Raw genomic sequence first — 15,671 nt, forward strand, 5'->3', positions numbered from 1 at the left:
GACTTCCAAGCTCCTTTTATGAGGCGAGCATAATTCTGATTCCAAAACCAGGCAAAGACAACACAAAAAAAGAAAATTATAGGCCAATATCCCTGATGAACTTAGATGCAAAAATCCTCAACAAAATATTAGCAAACCAGATCCAGCAATATATGAAAAAAATCATATACCATGATCAAGTGGGATTTATTCTTGGGAGGCAAGGCTGGTACAATATTCGCAAATCAATCAATGTGATTCATCACGTAAACAAAAGAAAGGAGAAAAACCACATGATAATTTCAATAGATGCAGAAAAAGCATTTGATAAAATCCAGCACCCATTCATGATCAAAACTCTCAGCAAAGTGGGAATACAGGGAACATACCACAACATGATAAAGGCCATCTATGACAAACCCACAGCCAACATCATACTCAATAGGCTAAAATTAAAAGCAATCCCCTTAAGATCAGGAACAAGGCAGGGGTGCCCCCTTTCACCACTCTTATTCAACATAGTTCTGGAAGTCCTAGCCACAGCAATCAGACAAGAAAAAGAAATAAAAGGCATCCAAATTGGAAAAGAAGAAGTAAAACTATCATTATTTGCAGATGATATGATATTGTATATAGAAAACCCTAAAGTCTCAGTCAAAAAACTACTAGACCTGATAAATGAATTCGGCAAGGTGGCAGGATATAAAATCAATACTCAGAAATTAAAGGCATTTTTATACACTAATAATGAACTGTCAGAAAGAGAAATCAAGGAATCAATCCCCTTTACCATTGCAACAAAAAAAATAAAGTACCTAGGAATAAATCTAACCAAGGAGATTAAAGACTTGTACTTGGAAAATTATAAAACATTGATAAAAGAAATCAGGGAAGATACGAATAAGTGGAGGCATATACCATGCTCATGGTTAGGAAGAATAAACATCATTAAAATGTTTATATTACCCAAAGCAATTTATAAATTCAATGCAATACCGATTAAAATACCAATGACTTACTTCAAAGATATAGAACACATATTCCAAAAATTTATATGGAAACAAAAGAGAACACGAATAGCCTCAGCAATCTTGAAAATGAAGAATAAAGCGGGAGGTATCACACTTCCGGATATCAAGTTGTATTATAAGGCCATTGTACTCAAAACAGCATGGTACTGGCATAAGAACAGGCACATAGATCAATGGAACAGAACAGAGAACCCAGAAATAAACCCACAGCTCTATGGACAACTGATATTTGACAAAGGAGGTAAGAAAACACAATGAGGTAAAGACAGCCTCTTCAACAAATGGTGTTGGGAAAATTGGACAACTACCTGCAAAAAAATGAAACGAGACCACCAACTTACACCACTCACAAAAATAAACTCAAAATGGGTAAAAGACTTAAATGTAAGCCGTAAAACCATAAGCATCTTAGAAGAAAACATAGGCAGTAAGCTGATATCTCTCGCAGCAATATATTTGCTGATTTGTCTCCACAGGCAAGTGAAATAAAAGACAGGATAAACAAATGGGACTTTATCAAACTAAAAAGCTTCTGCACAGCTAAAGACAATAAGAACAGAATAAAAAGACAAACCACACAATGGGAGAATATATTTGACATTGCGTCTGATAAGGGGTTAATAACCAAAATTTATAAAGAACTTGTAAAACTTAATACCAGGAAGACAAAGAATCCAATCCAAAAATGGGCAAAAGAAATGAATAGACACTTCTCCAAAGAGGACACACAGATGGCCAATAGGCAAATGAAAAAATGTTCAACATTACTAATGATTAGAGAAATGCAAATTAAAACCACAATGAGATATCACCTCACACCAGTCAGAATGGCGCTCATCAATAAAACAACGCAGAATAAGTGTTGGCGAGGATGTGGAGAAAAGGGAACCCTCCTGCACTGCTGGTGGGAATGCAGACTGGTGCAGCCACTGTGGAAAATAGTATGGAGATTCCTCAAGAAATTAAAAATCGAACTGCCTTTTGACCCAGCTATACCACTGTTAGGAATATACCCCAAGAACACCATAGCACTGTTTGAAAAGAAGAAATGCACCCCCATGTTTATGGCAGCATTGTTCACAATAGCAAAGATCTGGAAACAGCCCAAGTGTCCATCAGAGGACGAGTGGATTAAAAAGCTTTGGTATATATATATACTATGGAATACTACTCAGCCATAAGAAATGATGACATCAGATCTTTTACAACAACATGGATGGGCCTTGATAACATTATACTGAGCGAAAGAAGTAAATCAGAAAAAACTAAGAACTATATGATTCCATACATAGGTGGGACATAAAGATGAGACTCAGAGACATGGACAACAGTGTGGGGGTTACAGGGTGGGGGGAAGAGAGGGAGGGGATAGGGGGAGGGAGGAGCACAAAGATCATGGCTTTTCAGCATTTGCCATATTCCCCCTTTAATCTATAGACAGACAGCAAATATTTACTTATGGTGTTTCCTCTATAAAGACTGCTGTCTTAGGGACAAATGCTGATGAACTATTTCAGCAGTTCCTCCTTCTTCAAAGACTTAACATAGAGCTCCATGTTTCACAGGACATACTCAAGCTCACTCCATGCTCCCTGGAGCTTTAGCAGAAGGGAATGCCCTTTTTTTTTCTTCTCTTTTCTTTTTTTTTTTTTTTTTTTTTTTTGTTGTTGTTGTTGTTGTATTTTTTCTTTTATTTATTTATTTTTTTGTATTTTTCTGAAGATGGAAATGGGAGGCAGTCAGACAGACTCCCACATGCGCCTGACCGGGATCCGCCTGGCATGCCTACTGGGGGGGAATGCTCTGCCCAACTGGGGTGTTGCTCTGTTGCCACCAGAGCCATTCTAGCGCCTGAGGCAGAGGCCATGGGGCCATCCTTAGTGCCCGGGGTGGCTTTGCTCTGGTGGAGCCTTGGCTGTGGGAGGAAAAGAGAGAGACAGAGAGGAAGGAGAGGGGGAAGGGTAGAGAAGTAGATGGGCGCTTCTTCTGTGTGCTCTGACTGGGAATCAAACCTGGGAATCCTGCACACCAGGCCAATGCTCTACCACTGAGCCAACCAGCCAGGGCCTAGGAATGCCCTTGTTGATCAAGCTACCCAAAAGAAAATTATATGGAGCAACCATGACAGACCGAGCAAGTCAGTCTCATACTATTCATCACCAGAACGCTGCAGCCCCGTGTAAACAGTTTCAACTTTCTCGGGAAGCAGCACGGCAGGTTGGGAAATCCTGTCCAAGGGGTCCTATACTGCCCCTTCATTTGGAGTTAACCCTCAAGGACCCCTACCAGGACAACTTTGGCAGATGGATGTTACTCATATACCTTCATTTGGCAAACAGTCGTATGTCCACATTACAGTGGATACATATTCCGGATCTATAGTAACCTCTGTCAGAACAGGAGAGGCTGCTATGCATGTTATAGCTCATTGTCTGTATGCATTGTTCTATTATTGGATTTCCTAAACTAGCTAAACTGAAAATGCTCCTGCATATGGAGCAAAAGCATTTACTGTATTCTGTCATGCTTACAATCTTTAAAGTTAAGGTATTATTAAAGTGTACTCAGCAAACATTTTAAGGTCAATTTAAAAAAAATTTTTTTAAAGGGGTAGTCATATCCTGGAACTCCTACAGGTCTGCCATATCATGCTTTTTACCTAAAAAAAAAAAAATTTACATTTCTTTTGAATGCTGATGAACAGGAGACACCAAATCTTTTTCGCCTGCAAACTACTACCTTCTTTATTACAATAGATCCAGCTAATAACAAACACTGTTTTGTCTTTTTCCAAATAGCTCCAGCTATATGGAAAAGATTTATATAGGCGGATGGGGATCCTCAAACCCCTCAGCGAGATCTTCGGAGCATGGCTTTTAAGATACCTAGAGGCAGAAAAAGCCCAACAGAGATCAGGGGAACTACCAGCTTTTAGGATACACCCTTAAAGGCTCCAACGCCCCAAAGGGGTCTCCTAGGATGCCATCTGGGTCCTGCTTCAATAGTGGAAAGGAAGGTCATTGAGCTAAAGCCTGCCAGGCTTACATGCCTCTGCTGTGAGGAAACAGGGACACTGGAAGGTAGGCTTCCCCCTCGCTCCTCTAAGGGAGGGTTCAGTCTCTTCCAGCCCTGCTCCACCCACCTATGACCTAACCTTGCCCAGAATGCTGGGGTTTGCCACTGAAGGCTGAAGGTGCCCAGGGCCATCGGCCCCATCTATGACACTGTGGATGAGCCTAGGGTATTTCTTCCAAGAAGCAGGTAAACTGATCTCATTTGCACAAGGGCCACTTAACTATGTTTTGCCTGAATAGTCAGGTTTTTTATTCTTCCCTCAAAGATCTCTGTTGTGGGTGTTGATAGTCCTATTTTCTGTTGCTTTGCTTAATATATAGTGTTTCCTTTATCCCTCCTACCTCAATGCCCCACTCATATTTCAGGCTGGGACCTACTCTTAATTTAGAGCTCTCTTTCCCCCTTTTGCCAACTTGTATTATGAATCTACCTTTGCCACGCAGCTTAGTGTATCCCAAGGTTCTCTTTACCATGCCACAGTCACAGAGCTCCAGGGAAAAGCAACCTGGTCTCATCGCTCCAGGCAGAGGAGAACAGAAGCTCCATATCCACGCATGCTGCAAATGGCTTTTCCAGTCTACCTGAATCATTACCAGCTAGAAGCAGCGGTCATTGGGACTTGGACATGAGCTGCAAAGTATAGAATGGTGACAACAATTCCAGTGCCATGAGGACTTTTCCTGGATGTGGACTTTTCCTGGACTCCTGGACTCCTGCTCCCTGTGACAGCTCCTAACAGACTGAACTGTGGTTGGGTTGCATTTTTCAGGGATTTGGCATGGTGATGGGGCCAACTTGGACTTCGTGAACATGTTAAGGACACTACTCTTTTATGGATTCTTGCTGTATTGGCCCAAGAGTTTGCTTAAAGGCTTTTAATCACTGTAAAAAATTAGAAGACTGGATAAAGAAGATGGGGCACATATACACCATGGTATACTATTCAGCTAGAAGAAATGATGACATCGGATCACTTACAGCAGAATGGTGGAATCTTGATAACACTATGCGGAGTGAAATAAGTGAATCAGAAAAAAACAAGAACTGCAGGATCCCATACATTGGTGGGACATAAAAACGAGACTAAGAGACATGGACAGGAGTGTGGTGGTTACGGGGGGTGGGGGGAGGGAAGGAGGGAGAGGGGGAGGGGGAGGGGTACAAAGAAAACTGGATAGAGGATAAAGGAGGACGATCTCTCTTTGGGTGATGGGTATGCAACAGAACTAAATGACAAGATAACCTGGAAATGTTTTCTTTGAATATATGTACCCTGATTTAGTGATGTCACCCCATTAAAATAAAAATTTATTTATAAAAAAAAAAGAAAGAAAGAAATGTGCAAGTGGCTAAGCTCTAAGAAATGTTTAGGTCAGCTGACTCAGCGTATACTTTATTTACTTTCAGGAAGCTACCAATAACATAAAACATCTGTACCACACAATTCTTAAAACTAAATCAACTCTATTATAAGCTATACTTGGCCAAAATGTAGAAGCTTTAGCATTATACCTAACTGCTCAAAAATGGTTTTTTGCAATCTTTTTATTAGTATTTAAAATAGTTGGTTCTGAAGACCGAACAGACTATATTTTACCACCATTATAAAAAAATTGAAAGCAAGCATAAAGCTTGTACACATGTGAATTTGTGATAGTGTGGCCCCAACTTTTAAAAAACATGGATGATCCTGGTTAGCCAAGGAACTATAAATAGAAATGGCACAGGCAGACAAAACTATAACAGCAGAACTATTATCAAGAAAAAAGGGTTTGGGTCTTTCTCACAGTGAGTCTGAACTGGTTTGTACTCTGCCCCATAAAAATTCTCTTTGTTCCTGTTTATTCTGGTGGACTTTCACGGAAATTCAAAGAAAGAACTCAGGTCAAAAATCAGATAAATTTGTAGAGGTACAATTTTTTTAATGCATGAAACAAGTTAGCAGAAATCTGCTCATTTGGACTTATACACAGAATTTTAATGTTTATTGTTTTTGTTAAGCATATAACAAACTGGCTACAAGCCCAGTCCAAAATTCTTTTAAAATACTTCCTAGCAACAGGAGTGCAAGAAAAAACTTTAATGAACTCCATTTATTTATAAAGACTACTTAGCCTATCACAGCCAAAAGGAGAAAGGTCAGCATGTGCAAAATGACTTCGCCATAGCACACTGCACTGGTTCTCTTCTGCAAGAATAAAGATTGCCTATATTTTCCACACTTAGAAAGGAGATGCCTGCTATCACATAGGAAGAAGCACGACCTTCAGAGTCACAAGACTGGGTCAACTCTGCCCCACTGCTTTATAGCTATGCGACATTGAACAAATCATTTCTCTAGACTCCATCTATAAAATGTAGGTGATGACACCTCTCCTGCTTTCCTACAGAGCTGTTAAAAGGATCAAATGAAGCTTTATAAACTATAAAGTATCAAGGAAATGTAGGTACTACAAATAAAACTAAACCAAATTATGCAGGAAAACTGTCCGTTTTTCTTAAAATTATACCAGGCCATTTAGGAGTTAGCATTAAACTAATAATATAGTAATTAAGAGCTAGACTCTTACAGATTCTGACCTGGGTTTGAATGTTGGCTCTGACATTCGTTAAATATAAAGGAAATTTCCTTATATGTAAACTGGCATAATAACAGTAATTAGCCAGGATATAGGCTACTATGAGGATTAAATGACAACGTGTAAATTGCCTAGCACAGTTTTGCATAGATTACAGTAAGCACAGAATAACTCTTAAACAAAATGTGGGAGGGAGAATGTAGAACCTTTAAATAAACTGGATGCATGTCTTTCATCCACTGCAAACAGGGGAAATGAATATCGTTTTCTAAACCAAAATAGCACCTATTTTCATATTCTAGACATGATCTCATGTGACAGCCCAAACTGGTAAATTCAGTAATAATTATTTTAAAGAACAATTTAACCACTAGTTCTGCAAAAAACTATGTTGTTCTAATATACCCACACTGGCATTCAAGTGAATATGAAGAAGATTCTGTGAACAGGTTAATTCCTCATCCGGATGCATTCTGCTTCAAAGAAACTATCCTCAAAACTGTAAGTTGAAGTAGCCATACATCGATCCTACCAAAGATAAAAATAAACTTCCGTCAGTGCTTCAACTTCAACATTTCCAGGTGAGGGTCCTCTCTTCCATGTTTCATGATGCAGAACTGGGAAGCATCTGCTGATATTTCAGTGTTTTAACAGACTGGGAGTGACTGTTTATTGTCACCTAAGAAGGAGGGAGCCCTCTAAACACACTAATGGAAGTGAGGCTTTTTCACTTAAGCACAGATTTTTCTTTTACACAGGTAGACACTGACGATGTATACTGCTCACAAAAATTAGGGGGTATCCCAATTTTTGTGAGCAGTATATTTAGTCTTCAGGACCTCACTGGCCTTTCCAATCTTCGACTGTCTGCCAAGACCTTCTGTTGAAAGCAATGCTAAACACCTAGTAATTGAGAGAGGGGATCCAATCTCAAGATTCTTGGTCTCTGTCTCCACAGTAAGCTAAAGCAGCAAAAAACTATACACAACAACTCAAACCTCATCATAGCTCCATAGTTTCCCTGCCATTCCATTCTTCCCGCTCCAGTATAGCAGATGCCTTGGCTTAGCAGATTCTCCCCTGCTCTATCCCGCTGTCTTCACTCTTCTCTTGACCACCTTCTGCACAAAATCCCTCTTCAGGCCCTGCCTCCAGGAAACCTACCCATCCCAACTCCACAGAACTGCTTTTACACAACTATAACTTTCACAAAGTTCCAGATTAATAGCAACTAATGAGATGGGAAATATCACTGCATTTTTTTGTCAAATGAGTAACAAAGAAAGTATTTATTTATTTTGAGAGAGAGAGAGAGAGAGAGAAAGGACAGGACAGACAGGAAAGGAGAGAGATGAGAAGCATCAATTCTTCGTTGTGGCACCTTAGTTGCTCATTGATTGCTCTCTCATTTGTGCCTTGATGAGGGGGGGTCCAGCCAAGCCAGTGACCCCCAGCGACCTTGGGTTCATGTCTGTTATCCCATGCTCAAGCCAGCGACCCAGCGCTCAAGATGGTGAGCCCGTGCTCAAGCCAGTTGAACGTGTGTTCAAGGTGATCTCGGGCTTTCAAACCTGGGTCCTCAGCATCCCAGGCCAATGCTCTATCCACTGCGCCACTGCCTGGTCAGACCAAAGAAAGTATTTATTGGATTGCTAGGACAAGGTTCATTGATTCTGATGAATGAATGATTTTTTAAAAAAGATATTTATTTACCAATTTTAGAGAGGGGAGAGGGGAAGAGAAAGAAAGAGATGGCAGTGTCCAGGGCCCCTAAGCAAAATACCCCAACTAGCCAGGTTAAACTTTAAGTGATCTACACCAGGGCAGTTCCCGTAACTCTCCACCTGAGCAAACTTGACTGATATCCCACCTCCCCTCACCCAACCTCCCGCTGGAGCAAATCCTCTCACCCTGCCCCAAAATTCCCGCCAAAGCTAACCTCCTAGATAGCCTTGCTTACTAAGTCTATAAAAGCTTAAATCCCCAGACACTCAGGCTGAACCATTTTGGACTCAGCCCATCTGTTCGCAGATGCATAAATTTCTTATAAAACTCGTCGGGCCTTGTACATCCCTCCTTTGGCAACCTAACATTTGGCGCCAAAACTCAGGAGGGTCCTATGTGGGCAGAACCAGAGCAGGGCTCGGGTCCCCAAACATCTCAGGCTTGCAACTCAAAGAGCAGTAGACAGGGACAGCTCGTCCTGAGCTAACCTCCGAGTCCTGCTCAGGGTTGAGGGACCGACCTGCACCAGCTTCCTCCCCATGACCCTCCCGAGCCAGCCAAGGAGGATACTGGACATCAGAAGTTTCTCCTCTCCACTGCCGACATCTCAGTCCATACTGGTCATCAATTTGATGAGTGACCCTACGGTCCCTCTAACCAAGTTTTCCAATTTGCTCCCTCACCCTCACTCTCATCTCCAAAGCCCTAGCACTAGGCCAGAAGACTCCTCAGCCTCCTGGCTTAGGACCCCTTAGACTTGGGGATTCCTGACCTAAGGGGCTCCCCTCACTCTCTCAGGATGATTTGTCTATCAACAGGGACACCTGTCCTTAGCGAGTCACTATCAAGAATCATCGTTAGCACCTGACCTGTGGTGGCGCAGTGGATGGAGCGTCAGCCTGGAATGCTGAGGTCGCTGGTTCAAAACCCTGGGCTTGCCCGGTCAGGGCACATACATGAAGCAACTCTGAGTTGATGCTTCTTGCTCTCCTTGCCCCTGACTTTCTCTCTCTCTCTTTCCTCTCTCTAAAATGAATAAAACCTTAAAAAAAAAAAAAGAATCGTCGCCAGCCACTCACCCCTACCCTTGTCACCATTCTCTCTCTCTCTCTCTCTCTCTCTCTCTCCACACTATGGGCAACACACACTTCACACCTCCAAAATCCAGTCCCTTAGGCTGTCTCCTCCACAATTTATATTGTCTCACCCTTAAGGGAGACATCAAGCCAAAACACCTTATTTTATTTTGCAACACAGTCTGGCTTCAATATAAACTAGGCAATGATTCTCAATGACCGGAAAATGGCACTTTCAATTTCAAAATCTTACACGACCTCAACAACTTCTGTCACACAATGGAAAACGGTTAGAAATCCCTTATGTCCAGGCCTCCTTCACCCTCCGTTCCCGACCCCTCTGGCAGTCCTGCCCCACCTACCTAATCTTTCTCCTTCACTCCAAGTTGCAAACCTCCCTCTCTCCCCACCTGAATCTGACTGTGAGCCCGCAGACTTCGCCATGAGCCACTCACTGCCCGTGGAGGACTCTCCAGCCCCACCCTCAGCCCTCTGCTCCCGGCCTCTAACCCACCTGAATCTGACTGTGACCCGCAGACCTCGCATGTGCCACTCACTGCCTGTGGAGGACCTCAGCCCACCCTCAGCCCTCTGCTCCCGGCCTCTAACCCTAGTCCTCTTTTCTCACCTCCCCACACCTGCTCCAGAGCCGCTCAGGCAGCTCCCACTTCGGCCTCCCTCCCTGCCCCAGTCTTACCCTTGCGAGAAGCAGCTGGAGCAGAGGGTACTGTCCCGGTCCATGTTCCACTCTCAGTGGTCAATCTTTCTCAAATTGAAAAATACCTTGGGTCCTTCTCATCTGACCCCACTACTTATACAAATATATATTAAGCTCCACTCTCTCACTTGAGGAAAAGCAGTGCAAGCTCATGCCGACAACCTCCATAGACCAATCCCGAGCCAGTGGGGGCGGCAGCCCTTCGTTGAGAAGACCCCCACTGGGGCTATCAAACACACTCTCCTGGGTGCCACCACCAAGCCCATGTGATCACCTGTTTACTAGCAGGGTTAAAGAAAATTGCCCATAAAGCTGTTACCCATAAGAAACTTACAGAGATTGCCTGACCAGGCGGTGGCGCAGCGGATAGAGCGTCGGACTGGGATGCGCAAGGACCCAGGTTCAAGACCCCAAAGTTGCCAGCTTGAGCACGGGCTCATCTGGTTTGAGCAAAGCTCACCAGCTTGAACCCAAGGTCGCTGGCTTGAGCAAGGGGTTACTCAGTCTGCTGAAGGCCCACAGTCAAGGCACATGAGAAAGCAATCAATGAACATCTAAGGTGTTGCAACAAAAAACTGATGCTTCTCATCTCTCTCTGTTCCTGTCTGTCTGTCCCTATCTATCCCTCTCTCTGTCCCTGTAAAAAAAAAAAAAAAGAAAGAAAAGAAACTTATAGAGATAGGAATCTAATAAAAATACTGCCCTCTTTTTTTCTCGCCTAACGGAGGCTCTTTCAAAATATCATCCTTGACCCCACGTCCACCGAGGGACACCACTTCTTAAACATGCTTTTTATTTACCAATTGGCCCTAGACATTAGACAAAAACTACAAATATTAGATGAAGGCCCTCAAATCCCACCAAAGAATCTCTTAAATATAGCCTTCAAGATCTTTAATAACAGAGATGAAGAGGCCAAAATACAAAAACAGAAAAAGAGATAATACCAAATGCTAGCCATCCAATTTTTTTTTTTTTTTTTTAATTCAGGGCCAGAAGGAGGAGAATAAACTCTCACCGGGTCCCTGCTTTAAACGCAGCAAGGAGCGACACTGAGCAAGTGCCTGCCCTAATCCCCAACCTCCCCCAGGCTTCTGTCCCAAATGTGGCAAAAAGGCCACTGGAAGGTTGACTGTGACCAGACCTAAGGTAGGGTGCCATCCCTTCCCTCTGGACAACACAATCCATTGGACCTTGGCTTGCCCAGCCTCCTAGGACTGGCTACTGAAGACTAAGGGTGCCTGGGCCACATGGCCCCCACAAAAATAACTCCAGAGGAGCCCAGGGTAACTCTAATGGTAACAGGTAAGCTGATCTCCTTTCTCATAGATACAGGGCAAACTTACTCTGCCATATCAGAGTTTTCAGGACCTACTAGTCCCTCCTAGGTCTCTATTGTGGGAGTTGATGGACTGGTCTCAAAACCCTTCACCACTCCCTCTCTCAGCTGTACTCTTCTAAACACTCCTTTTATACATTCCTTCCACATTATCCCCAGCTGTCCAATCCCAACTCTATGATGAGGTATTTTGTCTAAATTCAGAGCCTCCCATACACTAACACCTCAGCTCTCCAATTCAGATTCCTCTCTCCTCCTCCTCCTCCTCCTCCTCCTCCTCCTCTTCTTCCTCCTCACTACCCCTGAACCTAAAGAGTGCCTGCTGCCTCCCTCACAGGTTAATTCACTAGTTTGGGACACACCCACCCTCTTGGTAGCCTGCCACCACCTGAATACAAATCCAAAGACTCTACTTCATATTCCCGTCAACCACAATACCCGCTTTCCCTAGAGAGCCATTTTACCAGTCAAAAAACCAGATGGTTCCTATTGCCTGGCTCAGGACCTAAGAAATTACTAATCAGGCAGTTCTCCCATCCATCCAGTTGCTCCCAATCCCTACACTATCTTATCCCTTAGTCCCCCTTAATACCTTCCACTTTACAGTCCTTGATTTTAAGGATGTTTTCTTCACCATTCCCTACACCCAGACTCTCAAAGCCTATTTGCTTTTACCTGGAGTGATCCTGTCTCACTCGGCTCACCAGCTTGCTCGGATGGTCCTTCCCCAAGGCTTCCGAGACAGCCCCCACTTCTTCAGCCAAGCCCTAGCTTCTACCTATCTGCTTTAGTTCTAAACCCTAGCGTTCTTCTCCAAAATGTAGATGAACTCCTCTTATCAATTATCACACACAGACCACTGCCCTTTCCAACTTCCTTGCAGAAAATGATTAGAGTCTCCTCTAAAAAAGCCCAAATCTCAACTCCCCAAGCCACTTACCTAGGACTCACTATCACTCCTCAACACCAAGCCATGATGACTGATCGGTAAAAACTCACTTCCTCCTTCTCCACACCAACCTCAAAACAAAAATTTCCATCTTTCCTCGGACTTGCAGGTTACTTTCAAATCCGAATTCCCAATTTCAGCCTCCTAGCAAAACCTCTATATCAGGCATCTAAAGACCCCTTACCAGAGCCCCTAGATCCCACCTTAAACATCTCTGCACCCTTTTAAAAACTCCAACAATCCCTTGTCTCAGCTCCCACTCTTACTCGCCCCAAACTCACCAGGCCCTTCAAACTTTACACTGATGAAAGTGAGGGAATAGCTGTTGGCCTCTTAGGACAAGATCTAGGACCAGACCTACATGTCATAGCCTATTTATCAAAACATATTGAGACTACTGTTAAGCGATGGCCAACCTGCCTGAGAGCTCTAGCAGCAGCAGCCACCTTCCTACACCAGAGCCTAGGTGATATTGTAAAAAGCTTAATCAACTTATAAGATCAAATAGAAAACTTACAAGATCAGATAGATCAGTGGTCGGCAAACCGCGATTCGCGAGCCACATGCGGCTCTTTGGCCCCTTGAGTGTGGCTCTTCCACAAAATGCCACGTGCGGGCGTAAAGGCACGCTTAGGAGGCTTAGGAGTACTCTATTAATTAAGTTAATACCAATGTACCTATCTATATAGTTTAAGTTTAAAAAATTTGGCTCTCAAAAGAAATTTTAATCGTTGTACTGTTGATATTTGGCTCTGTTGACTAATGAGTCTGCTGACCACTGAAAGACTCCTTCACAGTCATTACCTTATAAAACAGACAAGGATTAGATCTCCTCACAGCCTGACTGTGGTGGCGCAGTGGATAAAGTGTCCACCTGGAACACTGAGGTTGCGGGTTTGAAACCTTGGGTTTACCTGGTCAAGACACATAAGAGAGTTGATGCTTCCTGCTCCTCCCCCTTCTCTTTCTATTTCTTTCTTTCTCTCTCTCTCTCTCTCTCTCCATTCTATAATGAATAAATAAAATTTAGCCAAAAAAAATAGATCTGGCCTGACCTATGGTGGCATAGTGGATAGAGCATTAACCTGGAACACTGAGGTCGCCAGTTTGAAGCCCTGGGCTTGCCTGGTCAAGGCACATATGGGAGTTGATGCTTCCTGCTCCTCCCCCTTCTCTTTCTCTTTCTCTTTCTCTCTCTCTCTCTCTCTCTCTCTCTCTTCTCTAAAATGAATAAAGACTTAAAAATTAAAAAAAAAAGATCTCCTCACAGCCAAAAAAGGAGGATTTTGACTCTTCCTAGAAGAGGAATGCTGTTTCTTTGTCAATCAATCAGGCCTAGTTTGAGGTGCAGCTCATAAACTAACTGAGAGCCACTAAAATAAGAGAACGTCAATCCAACACCTGAAATCCTTGGTTAGACAAGATCAATTGGTATGCATGGCTACCCACCTCACAGGTCCTATAACCCTCCCTATCCTCACTCTAATTTTCTTCCAGACCCTGTCTTGTAGGCCACCTTTCTTCTTTTCTGCAGGACTGCCAGGGTATTCACAAACCAATCCACTGGAGAGATTATGCTACTTCAAGCCAGCACTCCATACCAGGCCCTAACCTGAACCTCAAAAGACTGATATCAACAAGCAGCTGACTCCCATTCGTCCCCTCCCCTCAAATGCTTCAATAACAGTAACCAGCAGGAAGTAGCTACGGAAGAGACCTTTGCCCATTTTCCTTAACAACAAAAGGCTGGAACGTTAGGTTCGGGTCCAGGGCTCCTAAGCAAAATACCCCAACTAGCCAGGTTAAACTTTAAGTGATCTGGCACTGGGGAAGTTCCCGTACCTCTCCACCTGAGCAAACTTGACTGATAATCCCACCTCCCCTCACCCAACCTTCTGCTGGAGCAAATCCTCTCACCCCGCCCCAAAATTCCCGCCAAAGCTAACCTCCTAGATAGCCTTGTTTACTAAGTCTATAAAAGCTTAAATCCCCAGACAATCGGGGCTGACACCATTTTGGACTCAGCCCATCTGTTCATAGATGCATAAATTTCTTATAAAACTCATCAGGCCCTGTGCGTCCCTCCAATGCTGATCAAACAGGGAGGGAGGAGCAGGAAGCATCAACTCTAAGTAGCTGCTTCTTGTATGTGCTTCGACCAGGCAAGCTCAGGGTTTTGAACCAGAGACCTCGTGTTCCAGGTCAGTACATTATGCACTGCACTTTACTAGAAGTCTGGGACAGCTTTATAGCCTACTGCTTCCCTTTTTCATTATTGCTATGAAGTTCAAACTAGTTTTGGGGCCCCAAACAAATTTTCACTTTCTCTTTTTTTTACTAAGTACATGTTAACATAGTATAATGAAGACATTTGTAAAGCCAGGAGCCACGGCTAGAGCCACCATCAGAGCAGCCCAGCCCGTGCAGGTTCGCATTGGATTCGGACAGTCGGCAAAGAAACCATGGAGCCAAAAACTGGTGGGCCATAGCCTTTAATCCTACCTTGCACTCGGCGGGCAAGTAAAAATACACACTGGGCTCCAAAACCCAGTCACACTCAGTGCTCACAAAGCCACTGACTTATCCGAGTTTCCTAGAATCAAAGGTTTCTAGCTCACCAGCCTTCTTCTCCTCAGTTCCCCATCTTCTTCCTTATCCCAGATACAAACTCTACACAAACTGGCATCTCACTCAGCACTCCGCCATCTTGGCTGCTTCTCCTGGCCTCCTCCACGTGGCCTCCTTCCGCTGCTGGCTCTACTCTCTCCGCTCTCTCATGCTAACCTCAGGAACCAAGAGCCAAACTCCCGCTCCGTTCCCATTTTATAGTGTAGAAATCCAAACCCTTAATCCAATATACAAAACAGGGTAGTCTCTAATACAAAGTCACTTCTCTGAGGCATGATTGGATTGTACCGCCCTACAGCAAAAAGGGTAGGAAAGGCTTAATCCCAAAACCAAGCCCCAGGCTACAACAATTCTCAACACACATTAATATCACCTGGGCAATGGCCTCTTTAACAAAGTGAGCATAATACATTTTATCTGCCCAACAATCCACCCCTATGCTCACTTTACTACCCACAATCTACATCACCTGCATCCCTGTACAAGGAAATTAGGCACATTACACAAATTACAACATGGCAAATTATACAATTTCAACAATTACAAAGGTACATTTCACCAGTCTCTCGGCA

General features: G+C 43.5%; 1 protein-coding gene across 2 annotated transcripts in view; it reads right to left on the bottom strand.

The window, feature by feature from the left end:
* Positions 1–15,671, bottom strand: part of PCCA (propionyl-CoA carboxylase subunit alpha) — a 446,596-nt gene that overhangs the window by 419,738 nt on the left and 11,187 nt on the right. The gene's annotated exons all lie outside the window — the stretch shown is intronic.

The sequence above is a fragment of the Saccopteryx leptura genome, chromosome 4 (assembly GCF_036850995.1).
Source record: "Saccopteryx leptura isolate mSacLep1 chromosome 4, mSacLep1_pri_phased_curated, whole genome shotgun sequence".
Taxonomy (NCBI): Eukaryota; Metazoa; Chordata; class Mammalia; order Chiroptera; family Emballonuridae; genus Saccopteryx; species Saccopteryx leptura.